Raw genomic sequence first — 12207 nt, forward strand, 5'->3', positions numbered from 1 at the left:
TAGCAGCCACCAGAGCTGATGATTTAGATGATTAGTGCCAGGAGCATAGGCAGCTGCTCTTGACCACCCACAGTGGCAGGACATGTCGACAAAACACTTTCCAGAAGCTGTGGGCACAGAGCAGGGACAGCCAAAGGCTTTCTGAGCTCTGCCTTCATGTGCTTTTTGGTGATGAAAGTGGCTGTTTCCTTGGGATGGGAGCACCTGGCTGGGCTTGAGAACAGCCTGAGCCTGGAGAACAGGAGCTGAGGGGAGACCTTCTGATCTCTGAACTGCCTGAAAGGAGCTTGGAGCCGGGGGGGGTCGGGCTCTGCTCCCCAGGAACAAGCGCCAGGAGCAGAGGAAACGGCCTCAAGTTGCGCCAGGGGAGGTTGAGGTTGGATCTGGGGAACAATTTCTTCCCCAAAGGGCTGTGGGGCATTGGAACAGGCTGCCCAGGGCAGTGCTGGAGTCACCATCCCTGGAGGGTTGGACAGACGGACATGAGGTTCTCAGGACATGGGGCAGTGTCAGGGGTGGGTTATGGTTGGACTCAATGATCTTGAGGAGCTTTTCCAACCAAAATGATTCTATGATCTCATCTTACCCATCCCAGCTCTGGGGTGCCGATTGTGGGTGGGCTGTGCCTGGGCTAGTGGCCCCTGGTGCCAGTGGTGGCCAAAGCGGGCAGCAGAGCTGGTGTGGCCCAAGCAGGGAAGGCTGGCCTGGCTGTGCCGCTCAGGAGCTCAGGGACAGGCTCTCCTGCAGCGTTTCTGCATCCTCGGTGCACTTAACCTCTACTGGGCTGAAGGCACCAGCTTCAATCTCCCCACCACTTTCTCTTGGCATGTTGGGCTTTGTCTCTCCTTACAGTCTTTTATAGTGACAGGACACTGAGCAAAGGAGCACAAAGTGTCTGTTTTTCACCCAACAGAGAGGGCAGATGATATCTAGTAGATCCTAGGAGCTTTTCACTCGCTTGGGGCCAGGCCTGGCACTTGTTCGAATGAAGAAGACTGGACTGGCTCTGCTTGGTCTTGCAAATTGAACCCTGTGCATGCTGGAATGAGGTTTTGTTTGCTGGGCCAGAGAAAGTGAAACAGAGCCTGAAAACAGCACTGGAGCCCAGTTCACTCATCAAACCCTGGCAAGGGGCACACAAAGTGGCACAGCCACATCCTGCACCCCTGGTCCTCACAGTCCCCCCACAGCAGAGCAGCCCCCGAAGCGTGTCACACAGGTGGATGTTGGCTCAGTGGGTGGATGTGGTGCTCATGCCTGGAGCGTCTCCAGGAAGGTCCTCTCCCCTTTGGAGACTGAGACAGTCAATGCTGGGAGGCAGAGTGGGTTGTGTCTGACTCCTGTGGGCCCTTCAGAGCCACTGGAGCACCTGGCCGAGCTGCTGCTGGGGACGGGATGATGCAGCCGGGGATGTTGGAGCTGGTCCAGCAGCTGGTTCCTGCACTGTGTGGATGTGTAATGCACACCGGCACGGGATATACTGTGCGGAGTGTGTGTCTGTGGATACAGGAGGTGTTGAAGGTGAAAGGAATCCCTGGTTTTTCCCTCTGGGCTGAATCTTTACCTGCTCTCTCAGCTGAAAGCCAGCACCGCTTCTCTGGAGCATGGGAACCTCCTCCTGGCGCGGTGGGTGGATGTTTCACAGACTTTAGGAGAAAAACCCTTTTCCCCTCTGCCCCATAATGAAACAGTCACTCCCTCTCACCCATCTTTCCACTTGCTTTTGCCTTCATTTCCAAAAGCTGCTCGGGTTGCTGCTGCTCTGCCCCTTTCTCTTGTTTTCCCGGCTGTTTTGGAGCCCAGTGGGTGGCTTGGGACAGAAACCTGCCCAGCCCACAGAAACCATAGAAATGCTTCCTATTGGGCTGATAAAAGCAGGGTGAGGTGTTTGTTTGCTTTTTTTATTTTGTTTTTGCCAGAACCTAAAATAGCCATCACCAGTGCAACAGGCACACTACCACTTATAGAATCACTTTGGTTGGAAAAGACCTTTAAGATCGAGTCCAACCATTAACTTTACTACCGAGTCATCTTGGTGCAGTAACTGCAAACCCTGCGGGATGTGGATGCTCCGGGGGAGGCAGCTCTGCTGCTTCTCTTCCCAGTATGTGCAGGTGAATTGGGAGCAACCACACTGAGCTGGGTGGGAGCATCTCTGTAGGCAGCACTTTCCTTAACCCTCGATCTCAAATCTTGCCTACTGGGCTGTTCTCAAGGCTCTTAAACAAAGCCCATCCTTCATTTGGTAATGTGGCTGAATTTTTTCTTTTTTGACAAACGGAGGGATTTCTTCATTAATCACTTTTTATTACTTTTTTTAAAACCAAAATAAGAGAAAAGAGAAGGGGAGGAAGGGAAACCCCCCAGCCCTTGTCTTGGTGGTTTGTCATGCCTGCCTTTAATTGACAGACCTTGTTATTAATGTTTTGCAGCCGCCTCTCATCCAGGACTCAAACTTCCCTTCTAAAGCCCTGTCATGTTAAAAATTGACGTGTGTTGACTTTGGCCTGGGAGAAGCTGGGTCCTGGCTGTAGGTAGGAACTGCATGTGTTTAGTCTGGCTTACGTTTTATTTTCCCCTTTCATCAAATTAGTTCAGCTGTATTTTTTTTTTTTTTTTTCTAAAGGAAAGAAAAGAAAAACTGTTTGACAATCCGAGGCTCCGGGTTAGAATTGCAGCGTTGCGTTAAAACAACAAAAAATAGCTTACAAATGTGGGCTGTGGCGGGTCGGGTGGAGATGGGGCCACTGGAGCAGGGATGGGAAAAGCGACTGCAAGTAAACACCATCCCCGAGGAGGAGCAGAGATTCCTCCTGCAACCCCACAGCCCTCACTGGTGTGTTTGCTTGATTTATTCCAGTTCCATGGCTAAAATTAGTGCTGTCCTGACTGCATCAGGTTTGTGGTTTGTGTTTTTTCTCCCACCCCCTTCTCCTAGTTCAGCCCGTGCAGCTGCCTTGTGGCAGGTACCAGAGTTCTTCACCCTGAACCTCAGCCAGGGATGTGGTGCAAACCCAGGAAGGTGATCACCAGGCTGATCTGGGGCTGGAAAGCCAAGAAAATCCTGATTCTTGCCCACTAAGTGTCAGGGACGAGGAGCTATCTGTTGCATTTCACTGAGATCGCAGTGAAGACTCAAACAGCATCCGTCAGAGATGCTCTTGCCCATGAAGTTGGTGAGGACGAGCTCTCTTGCACTGAGGAGAGTGTGTCCTGATCCCCTAAGATTTCACCAACACCATAGTGGGAGATATCTGCCCAGTCCATTTCCACAGGTGATTCAGGGTTAAATTAATCTGAAACGTCCATGGGGTTCATTGAACACCTAGGAGGTCTCCCCAGGGAAGCACCAGCTGCTGTTCTGGTGCCAAACGGAAAGAAGTAGCTGAAACCTCAGGAAGTCACTAATGTGCTCATGTCTCCATTCTGCCTGTGCTGAATCTAACCCTGTTCTGTCCCCAGGTGGATGTGAGACACCAGCCCAGGGCTGGAAACAGTGCTGGAGGGGCACAGGATTCCAGGTGGAGCTGCCAGAAGCCTCCATGGGGACAAGAGGGGTCTCCAGTCCCTCAGAAGAATAGCACTGGCATGTCCCTGTGTCCCCACCAGGGTTTCTCTTGCAGCGCCTATGGACATGGGAGCAATGGGGCTCAGCATCTACTGTGCAGAACCAGTGTTGCTCCTGCAAGCAGTGATCACCCCATTGCACCCAATCAGTGCAGGTGAAGTGGGAACGGGCAGAGAAGGATCCTCATTTTCCATGGAGCATGTTGGGGACAACCCATCTTTGCCTCTTGCAAGGTCTTGCAGGTGTGTGTGCTGACTTTAGCATCTCCCCTTGCAGCCATTCCCATGCATTCTTTGTGTTTTTTTCTGCCTCTGGTGACGGTGTTTCTGTGGGGCCCGTGGGTTGTCCACAGTGCAGCCCTGGATCCTCAGTGCCAGACCTCACCATCCTGGCAGCCCTGGCACCCTCAACCTGGATTAGCCCCCTGGTTTTTAGCCATATGAGGGGACAAGAATGGGTCTCATCCATAGAATCACTTTGGTTGGAAGAGACCCTCAAGATTATCAAGTCCAACTGTTAACCCAACCCTGGCATTAAACCATGTCCATGAGAACCTCATCTATGTGTTTGTTCAAACCCTCCATGATGCTGGCTGCCCCGCAGGTGTCATTGCAAGCCTGGGAGGCTGGAGGGTTCCTGGCTCCCTGATGGGCCCGTCATGAAATGGTTGCACCCAGGGAAGCATGGGGAGATGTGGCATGGAGACCTCCTCTCCCCATGGCCATGATTTCTTCCCAAAGGGCCCAGCTGAGCATTGTGCCATCCACACCATGTCCCAGACTGTCACAGGGAGGGCTGAAATATTTTCTAACAGCTACTTTTGTAACATTAGCAAAATCAAAGCAAAACGTGTCAAAATTCCCATTAAGAGATGTTTAACTTCCCCTGTTTCAAGACAAAGTGTCTTTGCCCGGAGGCAGGTTTTGGGTTCGCTGTGGCGGCCGGGGGAGACTATTGGGTTTCAGGCAGCACGGAGCCAGATTTCGCTCTCTTCAGGGGAAAGGCTTTTTTCTAATCAGGATCAGTTTAATTCTGTCATCTGAATTATTAGCTTGGCTCTGTTTCTGGCTTATGCAGGAAGGAGATGAGGGAAAGGAGCCTGTTGCTAGAGGAGGGGAGAGGGTCCAGACCCCAAAGGGCAGACCCTCTCCCTGCCCAGGACCTGCTCTTTGCGCCGTAAAACCCTTATGTTTGTATTTTAGGTGGTGATGGATGGTGGAAGGCATGAATACTTCCAAGGGCTTGACAGCTGCAGATCAAGTCTTGCTGCATGGCCCTGTCGCAGATGAACATCAACCTGATTTACTGGTGGGGAAACTGAGGCAGGAGGCAGCAGCCATCTGCATGTCCCAAAGTCCCTTGGTGGCAAGGAAGGTGGGGGAATATGCAGCTGCGGGGCTGCCCTCGCCTGCAGAGAGGTAAGATGAATTCCTCATTAAATAGAGGAGACGGCAAAATCCCTTTTCCTCCTGGAAAAAAAATAGCATCTCTGCATCCTGGCCTGTGTGTCAGGGGAGGCTGTTTGGGCCTTACCACATCCTTGCTTTGAAAAGGATACCCTTTTTCCTTTATTTTTTTTCTCTTTTTTCCCCTCCCCTGAGAGAGAGGGTGTGTATGGAAATTTGAAGGCAGTCTTTTCCATGTTATTCCTCCAACATCCTCACTCCCCATGTCACAGATCCTGTCTCTGGTCCCCCTTTCCCGAGTGGGATTAATTAACTTGGTGGGTATTGCTGATGGCATTGTGAGGAGAATGTGATGGGGAGGGTCAGTGTGGTGGTGCTGAGAAGGGTTGGCTTTGGGCATCCCGAGCTGCCAGTGACCGAGGTTTGGGTTCTCTGACCTTCTGAATGGGATATAACACATGTAGGTTTAAAAGACACATAGATGAGATTCTTAGGGACATGGGTTAGTGCCAGTGTTGGGTTAACGGTTGGACTCAGTCATCACGAGGGACTCTTCCAACTAAAGTGATTCTATGGTTCTATCTACCCTAGGGCAAGAGGTAATTCAGCAAGACTTTCCTCACCCTGTGGCAGTGAGACACCTCTGCTTAATTAACTCTCTGCTCTTTGATTATGCCATAGTCATTCAGAGGTCTGAGCCCAGCTAGGACTGAGATGTGATGGCAGACCTGGGGAAAATGGATGAGTTGCGAAAGACCATGGGACCTTGTACCCTCCAGTGTAAGCCACCAAACGGGGATGACAGGGACAGCATTTCCCTGGGCGATCAGCTGGGAGAGCCTGCAGCCACCCTCAGGAGCTGGTTGATGCTTCCATGATGCTTCAGCAGCGCTTCTTCCCCAGGGCTGGTGCCACCTCCAGCCCTGTCTTGCAGGTACTTCTTGGTGAGCACAGGCCATGTCTGCAGCTCCTGTCCGGGCGTTTCATGGTGTGCTGCCACCCACCCATGGGAGAGGGATCTTCTGCCAGCTGCTGGTGGTGGGAAGAGCTATGAGCAAGCGTGTTGGGTTGCTGTGCCTCCAAAGCTGGTTGGTGCCGGCTCCCCTCACCCCACGGTGCCTCACCAAAATAGCTGCTATGGAACAATGTTTGTTGACTTTTTTATTTTCCTTTTCTTTCTTTTTCTTTCTTCCTGTGCTCAAACTTCCCCAGACCCTCCTCACAAGGCCCTGGCATATCATCCTACAGATGTGGCACTAGAAGCCCGGGTTGCAAAATATATCCGGCATGGCAGTTGGTAGTATTGTGCAATCTCCATCAACTTACGGAAACCGCTGTGAGATACTATTAGAGAGAGACTCCGGCCCCATCCATCACTCCAGCCGCAGTCACGTGTGCCGCTGTCAGGCAGGAGGGCACAGCGAGTGCTGGGGCTGTAGGCACCAGGAGAACTTTCCCTTGCAGTGGGTGCTCTCGTGCAGGGGTGGATGGGATAGGACCTTTCTTCCGGCACCCTTTGCTGTTCAGACCAGGTCTGTTGCATTGCCACTTGAGTCCTACTATTAAATATTCCTCTTCAGTGTTGGTCAGTGCTGCTGATTTCATGTCAGTGGTTGACGTCTGGGTGATTGTGAATGGCCTTGCAAAGTTCAGCGGGAAACATGGCGGAGGTGTGATGGATACAGTAGCTCTGAGGGGCCAGATGTGGGATGGGAGCATGAAAGCTTAGCAAATTTGCTTTTCCTTAATCCCAGGAGAGACCTTACTGTGCGACAGCCTGTGCCACCACACCTGACACCAGCAAGTGTGTGTGAGAAGCAGCTGCATCCCCCAGAGACCCCAGGTACATCCCTTGCAGGAGAAGGATGTTGTGCAGGTCAGAGGATGCTCTAGGGACCCAAAGGCAGAGGATGGAAGGGGATTGCAGGTGTTTGCAGGAACAAGGGTGTTCATGCTGTTGTTATGCATCTAGTTGGCCCTTTTCAGCTGGAAGGGAACCCTTTGGATGAGCAACACCAGCTGGGGAGCAGGACTCTACCTGTGCATATGCAGCAAGGCTCCTGGAGGCAACATCTGGGCTGGTGGTGGGGTATCCCTGTCCTGTCCTGCAGCTCTGTTCTCTGAGGCTCTTGCTGGTCACCCTCCCAGATAAGCAGGGCCTTGGCTGCAAGGGGACACTTGCAGCACAACCTGTGTCTCTTGGATTGCCAAGAACATCAAGGGCTACAAAGATGGACACGCAACCTTCAACCATGGGCAGACTTGGGCAAAGGGCTACAGGACACAGGTCTCACCTCCTTCCATCCATCCCTGTCCTTGGAACACCTTCCCCACCAAGCCCAATAGCTGTGGCAAGCACCAGGAAGGGACATGGTGCTGGGACAAGTAGTCATCGCTTGCCCATCACTGATGAACCCTGCTTGGTGTGGCAGGCTTATTATCACCATGGCTTTATTGCCCAGCACCTTCTGGCCCAGCTTGCCCTCTCATCCCTCTCCTCACCCATCTCACTCTCTGCCAGCATATTAAATCCCCGAGCTCTTCCCAGGAGAAATTGCCGCTGCTCCGTTACCCTGCTCACAGCATCCGCTGCACTTGTGAGAATCAGGCTCTGCATCAGAAAATAATAAAGGTGATATTATGAGCAGAGGGGAAAGGAGATTAAAAAACCTGTTTAAAGAGCTTTCTGGTTCCTGTGCTGTTTATTGCACATCGTACTTTGGGTTATTTTTGTTGTCACTGAAGTTGGACTTTTAATTTTCCTGCGATGGTCAAGTGATGGGTTTGTAATTTCCCTATGGCTCTGAGGATTAAAAGGGCTGGTTTTTAAAGTACCTGTTGCTCCCAAGATCAGCTCATGATACTTTCGCTGCTAGTGGCTGTGCTAATTAAATCCTTTATTTGGCCAGACCACACTCATGGCATGCACAGACTCCAACCCTGAGGCTGAGCCAAACTCACAGTGACAGAGCTGCTTGGGGAAAACTTGGTGTCCCCGTGCTGGGCTTGGTCTGTTCTCCTCGGGATCTTGCTGTCACATTCACATTTATCCAGGACTTTTTTATTTTTTGGACATGATTTACTTGCCAGGGTGTTTTGGTCAATTTTCACCCTTAATGCTTTGGCTAATGAGCCTTTTGAATTTCACAGGCTGGTTTTCATGCACTGACATGTTTGTGCTGTGGCTTGGCAGCACTATAAAGGGAAGATATTTAAGTCCTCCAGCCAAAAATGCTGCCTCCTCCATCTCATGCCAAATACTTTATCTGTGATGGGATTTTTTTTTTTTTTGGTCATTGGTGGTGATTTGTTAATTAATGGGTAATTGCATACATAAATCCCACGAGCTGCAGAAGCAGTGATGGGTGGTGGTACCATGAAGCTGTCTGGGGGCAACCCTGGCCCTGGACAATGTGCAATGTTCAGCTTGGATGTGTGGCTGCTGCTGCCCCGATGGCTGTGCCCATCTCAGTGCTGGTGGGTTTGTGTGATATTATATTATGTCATGTTATATTATATAATTTATTATAGCCTATATGTTATTTTCTATTATATTATTTTTATATGTTATTATTATACCTCCCCAGATGAGGGGTTCAAGGTTACCTGGAGCGGCTTAATTAATTTTATTGCATTGTAGGTCCTTGTCAAGCCTGGAGAGTGTCACCAGTGTGAATGTGGGATCCATCACATCAGCAGCTTCAGCTGGTGTGGCCACAGGAGAGGACGGTTGGTCTTGGATATGTTGGTTGGAAGCAGCTCCAGGAGGGTTCCAGACTGAGAGAGCAGGACTGTTGATGGTGCTAGATCAGCTCTGCTCTAGCCAAGCCCTGCAAATCTCCAAGGATGGGACTCCTCATCCCTTTGGGAAGCCAGCCCACTGCTGCACCCTTTTCCTGATGATGGCAAGAAGGAGCAGGTAAAGATAGAACATAGAAACATAATATAGTTTGGGTTGAAGGGACCTTCCCAGTTCCCCCAGTGCCCCCCCTGCCATGAGCAGGGACATCTTTACCAGCTCAGGTTTCTCAGAGCCCCGTCCAGCCTGGCCTGGGATGTCTCCAGGGATGGTTCATCTACCAACTCTCTGGCCAACTTGTTCCAGTGTTTCACCACCAGCTTCTTCAGGTATGGCACTTGGGCATGGGGCCAAGGCAAACACCATTGATGTGAGGGCCTGGTGCAGAAAGATGGACCATGGCAGATGTAGTCACTGGCCTTTACACAGCAGAGCTGCTGCAGGCACTGCTGAGATGCCCTAGATGTGTCTCTGCATTGGGTTTACTTGTCTTCTGAGATGTGAGTGCAAACGGAGCTTGCTGTGCTTGCATGGAGATGAGCCCACGTCCTGCCTTTGCTCCCATCCCACCGCTGCTCAAGTGCCACCGCAGTGCTCGGCTGGTGGGAGGAGAGCAGAGCTCTGCTTGTCCTCCGGTCCAACCCTCTCTCTCCCAGTCTCAGGGAGCTGGGTTTGGGACTCCCCCACCAGCAGGTCATACTGGCACCAAAAATGAAAATTGAAAGAATTTTAAAATATCTATATATATAGATATATATCTATATCTATCTATCTATCTATATATATATATATATATACACGTGTTTCTAAAGAAAACTCCAGGGTGAGCTTTCCCAGCTGGAGGGTAGGGGACGGTTGCTTTGTAATGGCTCCTGGCTTACTGTTGAAAACATCTTGGTCAGATTTTTATCAGCGCCTGAACAGGAACAGTCTTGAAGGACTGTGTCTGGGGAGATTAGGTGGTTGCCTACTGCAGCGTGTGACGCTCCTGCCCGGCCAGCTGACGTGTGTTTTAAGTGACACTGATTTGATGTGTGGCTGGGGAACAGCATCGCTGGTGTTTCGTGGCAGAGCTAGGTGGCCACTGTCTGGCCCAGAGAAGACCATCTGTTGTTGGGTGATGCCCATGGTGGGGTGTAAGTGTGCGGCTGACTTGTTAAGGAAAGGCTGGGGATGCCCAGAAGGTAGGGATGAGTTTACCCGTCTGTAGAATGGGCTGAAAGGAGGAAAAGGCAAGAAGGCTTGGGGCTGCTCTGTGGGGAGGAGAGGACCTGCTTAGAGCACAAGTGTGATGGAAGCAGCTGAGGGACCTGGGGGGTTCAGCTGGAGAACAGGAGCTGAGGAGAGACCTTCTGATCTCTGAACTGCCTGAAAGGAGCTTGGAGCCAGGGGGGGTCGGGCTCTGCTCCCCAGGAACAAGCGCCAGGTGCAGAGGAGACGGCCTCAAGTTGCACTAGGGGAGGTTGAGGTTGGATCTGGGGAACAATTTCTTCCCCAAAGGGCTGTGGGGCATTGGAACAGGCTGCCCAGGGCAGTGCTGGAGTCACCATCCCTGGAGGGGCTGAACAGATGGAGATGAGGTTCTCAGGACATGGGGTAGTGCCAGGGGTGGGGTGATGTTTGGACTCGATGATCCTGAGGCTCTTTTCCAACCAAAATGATTCTATGACCCATATTGGGGATGAGGCTTGAGCTGTGAAGAGGGGACTCTGCATGGACCCAACAGGGGGATGTCTCCACCTCAGAGACAGGGTCAGGGTGAGACCAGATGGTGTGAAGGGGTCTGGGCTGGAAGTGGGAAGATATGATCTGTTGTGTTTCTAAGGAGCTTTGAGGCTATGGTGGGTCTGTGGATGCTTACAGCATCCCCCAGGGATGGTGACTGGGGCTGGGAGAGGAACCTGCACAAGAGGAAATCAATGTTGAAGGGCAAGAAACTGCTGGTCCAGGCTGGGATGGATGTATGATGGGCAGGGAGGAGACCAAGCTGGTCCCCGGGGAGTGAGCCTGGGCAATGTGAGGAGAGGGTGAGCTGGAAGGTGAGGGAATGAAGAGCCATGCTTTCCCACCAGGCAGTCAGCACAGCTCTGTAAGCCCAAACTTTGCGGGGATGAACTCTCTGTTTGGCTGATGCTGCTGCAAATCGGGTGGGATCATGCGAGATGATCTCTGTGGATATCAGGCACCGAGCGGGATGGGTTGACTTGCACGCCCCATGGCCTCAAATGCTGCTGTTGTCTCCCACTGGCAGGGCTTGTGCTGTTCCTCCTTATGCTTTCACTGTCCTCTTCTCTTTCATGTATTTTACAACCTCAGTTTACAAAACAACCCAAAAAGATTTGGAATAATCACTTTCCCTCTGTTTCTGTAATTTGTTAATACACCAAGGTGAGAGGTAGGAACAGCTGGCAAATTGACATCCTAAAACACAGTAAATACAAAGAGAAGCAAAAAATAATCCATGCATTTCCCCAGGAGGGTGGTGAGGCTCTGGAACAGACAGCTGTGGATTCCCCATCCCTGGGAGTGTGCGAGATCAGGCTGGATGGGGCTCTGAGCAGCCTGGTCTAGTGAAGGTGTCCCTGCCCATGGTGGCGGGGGTGGAACTAGATGATCTTTAAGGTCCATTACAACCCAAACCATTCTGTTATTCTGTGATATCTCTATAGAAAAAGCCAACCCATTTGCTCCAGCAGCAGCACAGATGGAAGGGGGGAGAGAGGCCATGGCTTCACACCAGCCCAGCAGTACAGAGACCTGTACACTGTTGCCATGAACCATAATGTTGACCTAAAGAAAATGGGAAGAGCAGCAGTAACTCCCAAGGGTCAGAAAATATTTAACATTCAAATACAAAGACTCTTGTCGTCAACAACTGTAACCACTTTATAATGAACCAGTTCATTGCATGCTGGAGCAATGCTGGTCAAGAAACCAGGTTCTGGCATAGCACTATTTGTAGTTACTCTTGCTTTCTCTGAGAGGCTGCAAATAATAAGATGTAGACATTAATATCTTGTGAATACATATAACTTTCCATTTATCTATAGCTTTATTCAACATGACTGTAAATAAGGGTAGCAGCAAACAGTCATTGAAGCTTAAAGAACATTTTCAAAATAAACACCAAGGTCTCATATTTGTGCTGAAACTGTTTGTTTTGGTTTCAGGGAATACTGTTCAAGTTAGTTGTATTGGAAAGCAAGGCCATGGTTCACACCAGCCCTTTGCCACCTGGACGGTGCTGGTGGCCATGCTGGGAGCACTGGGCAGCACTCGGGGTTTCCAGTAAGGCGGGGGGCAGGAAGCGTGCAGCAGGCAGAGGAAGCTGGCTGCCACGCTGCCGGCATTCCTGCGTGCTGGAAAGCCGAGTCACGCTTCCTGCGGCGTGCCGGGAGCGCCTCCGCCCCGAGCACAGCCTGCGTGCGGCCCCC

The sequence above is a fragment of the Columba livia genome, chromosome 10 (assembly GCF_036013475.1).
Source record: "Columba livia isolate bColLiv1 breed racing homer chromosome 10, bColLiv1.pat.W.v2, whole genome shotgun sequence".
Taxonomy (NCBI): Eukaryota; Metazoa; Chordata; class Aves; order Columbiformes; family Columbidae; genus Columba; species Columba livia.